This window comes from Eptatretus burgeri, chromosome 8 (assembly GCF_056783735.1).
Source record: "Eptatretus burgeri isolate ZD-2024b chromosome 8, Ebu_testis_v1, whole genome shotgun sequence".
NCBI lineage: Eukaryota > Metazoa > Chordata > Myxini > Myxiniformes > Myxinidae > Eptatretus > Eptatretus burgeri.
This window is the reverse complement of record NC_140968.1, coordinates 46,305,586-46,310,893: the sequence shown is the minus strand read 5'-3', so window position 1 is coordinate 46,310,893 and position 5,308 is coordinate 46,305,586. Positions and strand designations below refer to the sequence as shown.

The window sequence follows — 5,308 nt, the reverse complement described above, 5'->3', positions numbered from 1 at the left end:
TCCTCTGATAAATTGGCATATTAGGTCATCTGCTGTCTCTACAATGTTCATTTTACCTTTATGTTTAGTTCAGAGCAGTAAAAATACAATGAGGAACACTGATTGTTAATTGGCTGGCAGGATACCTTAGACTCTCATTTGTGCTGCCTAACCTGGGTTTGAATCTGGACCCAGCTATAAACTGTTACCCTGTTGTATCGCATGCAGGGTGAGGCATCAATGTGTGTGCCCTCTATCGGAAGGACCCGTTTTCCAGCACTGGTCATTGGAGGACATTGAATATCTCATGCTGTCTTTTGTGAAGTGTAGGTGAGTTACACTGGGCAACAAAAAAAACTTTCCATTTGCTACTTAGGAAAATGCAGGTGTTCTTGGCTAAACCTGGGCTGCTGATTTCAGATATGTAGTCAAAATTTAGCCAGCACATCAGGTTTTGATAATATGTAAATGTATTAATGATACCCAGCATGCTGTATTAGATACATTATTATTGCAGATTACCAGATTGTAAATGTAATCAGTGGTTCCTAAATACGTTTACGTCATATTTAGAAAACAATGGTTGATCTCTGTGTTTAATGTGCAGCATAAAACCAAGAACACAAACAAGTTGCAGAAAAAGAAGTTGATAAAACATTAGAACATGGTAATCTTAGGAAGGGTGTAAATGTGAAAGGGAAATCTGCCCCATTGTGAGTGTTTCAAAAACAACACTTCAAGTTTACACTCTTCCAATCAATATAGTCAGTGTAGGCACTGTTCAGACGTGTTCAGAAGTGTGTGAGACACTTGCTCTAGCGCTTGTGTGTGGAATTGCTTTCCCGTTGTAGGAACCAGCAGTGTACCATGTGTAAACGTCAAAAGCAGTCAGTCAATAAATAAACAAGCAGTCATAGACTGGTACTTACAAAATCGTCAACTTGACCTCTGACCTTGTCTAATAAAAGCTGTCTCTAGAGAAGGTAGCGACACAAACTAGAAGTTTCTATGATGATTCTGTACCAAACCATCAAAAATCGAATGTTTTGGATGTTTGACCTCACTGTGACCTTGACCTTTGACCGATTTTGACCAAAATCTAATCAGCGCTAGCCACCACCCTCCTGAATTACGTGGTGTAATTTGACATTGGTTGCTTCTTCCGTTCTCGAGTTATCATTTTTTGGATGTTTGACCTCACTGTGACCTTGACCTTTGACCGATTTTGACCAAAATCAAATCAGCGCTAGCCACCACCCGCCTGAATCACGTGATTTAATTTGACATTGGTAGCTTCTTCCGTTCTCGAGTTATCGTGCCTACAAACACACACAAACACACAAACACACACACAAACAAACACACAAACAAACACACAAACAGAGGACGGAAGTCATCAATATACTTACGAAATCTTTAGATTTCGTAAGTAATAAAGACCCACACACATATCTCGCCTGTGAATGGAGGGAAGAACCAATCAGCTCTCACCTAATCGACGACACCCAGGTGGGTAAGATTATATAAATGATTGACCCCTCCCTTGCTTTCACAGCTTATTCGGCTGGAGGAAACAGGATACGTGCTATAGCTTAATGGAGTTAGTTCGTCGAAGAAGGTCGAAAACCTGGTTTGATTCCCACAACTTTGAAAATTTGACCTTTGTGAACTTTAAAGGTCAAAGGTCAAGGATTATGACCTTTGGTGCAAAACTTCCTCTGGAACATTCCAGGAACAATATAACGTCATATAGGCTATATGGCATTTCGCACTCATCGGATTATCCATACTTTGATGAAATCAGCGTAAAAACAAACTTGAAGGGGGTGCCACGGGCAAGCTGTTCGAGATAGAGCAAAATGGTTTGAAGACTTTAGGTGGGGGAATGACCTCAAGATTATGCATAAAAAATATTGTCATCCTCGCTCTCAAAGTTTTGGCAGTCATATGATTTTTATGTCAAAATTCGAAATTTTCTAAGTTCGTGACCTTGTGACCTTGACCTTGGGACGAAAATGAAAAATTGAGCTCCGTGGGGCTATGCAGGTGCCATTGGGCTAACCAAATACCGAAACCACTGCCAGATTCGACAAACCCCTCGGACAAGATGGATTTTTATGTCAAAATCGCAATTTTCTAAGTTCGTGACCTTGTGACCTTGACGTTGGGATGAAAACGAAAGATCGAGCTCCGTGGAGCTATGCAGGTGCCATTGGGCTAACCAAATACCATAACCCCTGCCAGATTCGATAAACCCCCGAGGAGACGATGCAAATTGAAATTGGTACCCTCAAAAACACGTTTTTTGGGCATGGCTCCGCCCATAATGGGCGGACCACGCCCATTCTCAGGAAAACACAACGAGATCATGATATAAACCTCCCACCAAAATTTTGTTAGGATCGGATCAAAACCCACGGAGCTATGCTCCGGACAGACAGACAGACAGACATACAGACAGACAGACACACAACAATAACGAATATAGTGGTCACTTATTTTTTTCGTGAAAATATTTTATTCGTGAACCAAAAAATAATTTTATGCGAAATAAATAAGCAATGTAGGGATGATAAACTACACTCTAAAGAACATTTTAAACAAGATAGGGATGATGTTAGTTTCAAGAGTAGCTAACACTGTCACATAACAATCACATAACAATCCCTACATCACTGTCTCCAGACTATTTTCTTGCTGAAAGTATTAAAATCTCCTATATTTCATTTCAGCATAAGTACAAGAAGCTCCTATACAATTTATAGGAGCTCTTTCAACTTCAGTTGTCTTTCCTACTTTTTATGAAGTGAGACGAATCAATCACAAATGCAGATAATTATAGAATTCTGTTTTGGAGATGTGCATGCAGTTTGTAAGAAGTTGACTTTTATGTTCTGGTATTAACATTGAAGTCAGGCTGCTAATATGTAGAGTCTCAGTATGTGGCGACACTACAAGAGTAATCAAGTACTGTTGTAACCAGTGGAGTGTTTGAAGCTTGAAGCAATAATTTATGAAGTGCAAAGGAGACAGTGGTGTCAGGATTGTTATGTGATGGCAACACTGTTAGCTACTCTCGAAACCAACATCATTCCTATCTTGTTTAAGACCTTTTTTAGACTGCAGTTTATAATCCCCACATTGCTTTTTATTGAGCATAAATATTTTTATTCATTTCCTTCTGTAATTTTTTTATTATGTTGAATAACAGAATGGTATGGTACTCAGAGGATACCCAATCTTGGAGCAAAAGTGCCAAGAGATCTTAGTCAGCAATATGAAATACTGCACGTCTTCCTGCATGTCTAACCTAACCCTGACTGTATCTTGCAGCTATCTTATTGCTTATTTCTCAATGAAGTAGATGGTGTTCACAGAATACATTGATACCCCACACAGTCTTGAGAAGGACTTGGTGAGAGCGAACTCTTGTTTTTTTAAGGTGTTTTTAAAAATCCAATATGGCTGCCAGACCACGTGACCAATGACGTCATCTTTATCAAACCATATTTTCCATGTGTAGTTGATCAATTAGTTAAATTTTGCATTGATCGGTTAAGCAATTTCTCCTAAGAAGTTTTTCAAAGATTTTCCCTTCGATTCAATCTGGCTGCCAGACCACGTGACACATGATGGTCATTTTAATGGAAATCCTGTTAAAATGTCAAGTCAATGAAAATTCATAATTTTAGAAATTCGGCCAATCTTGACTTTAAAAATAATTGTCAGTTGAATTCAGTGAGGCGATATGAAAAACCCTATTCAATTTCAAGTCAATCGGATGAAAATTGACAATTTTAGAAATTCTGGCCTATGTTGACCGTATGGCCGATGTTGACCTCAAAAGTAATTGGTAGTTGAATTCAATGACCTGAAATGCAAATTCTCTTCAAATTTCAAGTCAATCGGATGAAAATTGACAATTTTAGAAATCTGGCCTGTATTGATGTTTGGCCTCTGTTGACCTCAAAAGAATGACTGCTATATCACATGGTCATATAGGAGATTGGGAATATACTCTGTGCAGAGCATGGTGCTGCCTAAGCAGTGTCCTTGGCTATTGGGCACAATCTTGGATGGGTCGCCACTCCAACACAATATACCAGCAAGCTAGCACTCATTTTGCTGACCTCAGAAGGATGACAGGCCGAGTTAACTCCACCTGGTATTAATTCAACAGCTGAGCAGGATTTGAAGTTAGGACCCTAGGATCCAAAGCCCGCCACCATAACCATCAAGCCAACACCAGGTATATGGTCTTATTGTTACGAATTTGGAAGCTTACTGCACACAACAGCCTATAGATGCACCCTATAGATCAGTTATATCGGTAAGTATGTGTTTCTAATTAGAATCCATCCCCTGTGTCTAATGGGAATTAAATGTTCGTGCACTGTGGAGTTATTTTGATAGTTAGGGTTTTCTTTTACATTTTTACATCACTTACAACAATAACAACACCTTCGCTCCATCCTGACGCCATAACGCTCACGGTGGGTGGAGTTCAAGAAGGACTTGGCATCCCTCTCGCCCAATTAGAGAGATGTGAGCGAGTTTGCCGTCGGTCGGCCAATGAGAGCCAATGCAGGGTCGGAGGAGGCGGCTCCTCCCCTCTGGAGAAGGAGTGAATAATTATTTGTTCAGCGCGACTCGCTGCCTCGTCCGCGCTCATGCTGGTTGGCGTCCGCCCTTCATCCTCCGTCCCAGATACTTGGAGTGACATCGTGGTTGCGGGTTCGAGTCCCGCCTGTCCCAGATGTCAACGACCACACGAGGTGGACAGGTCCAAGATAGCTCTGGTTTCCAGCTCATCTTCCCTCAAGCTGGGAACCTTCAATAAAGACCCTACAGGGTCCATTTATTTGGGTGTGTGTGTCTGTGTGTGGGCCTGTCTTGTCAAGTAGAACTGTATAAGTGCTTTTGCTTGTGCATTGACTGCATTTCTTATAGTCAGATAACTCTGCTCTTCTGTGTCCCCCTCCCTGCTTATTGTAAATAAATATCCCTTTTGTTAAATGTTCCAGCTCGTTTCTGTGTTTCTTTCATTGGCTTTGCATGGTGCGTGTTGGAAAACAGCGAAGCGGAAAATTGTCCATTTGGTCCAGCAGCTCTGGTAACTCCGCTCGGTTATGCCGGATCTAAGCCGTTACCCGCGACTCAGATCGGACAGAGTCGGCCTAGGGTGTGGTTTCCCGGTAGTTGGACGGCATGAGTACTTAGGTAAATCGGAGTTAAACAAGTGGACCCTACCTAAAGCCATCAAAATATTGGCGACCACGGTCCTGTAATGGACCCGTGCCTTTCGGAGTTCTCCGAGAAGCATGATCTC

At 41.3% G+C, this 5,308-nt stretch overlaps 1 long non-coding RNA gene across 1 annotated transcript in view; it reads left to right on the top strand.

The window, feature by feature from the left end:
• The first annotated feature begins 211 nt into the window (after positions 1–211).
• LOC147021662 (uncharacterized) overlaps positions 212–5,308 on the top strand; it is a 9,098-nt gene continuing 4,001 nt past the window's right edge. Inside the window, exon 1 of the long non-coding RNA XR_015060593.1 lies at positions 212–309. This is a non-coding gene — a long non-coding RNA (uncharacterized LOC147021662). The remainder of the gene's footprint in view (positions 310–5,308) is intronic.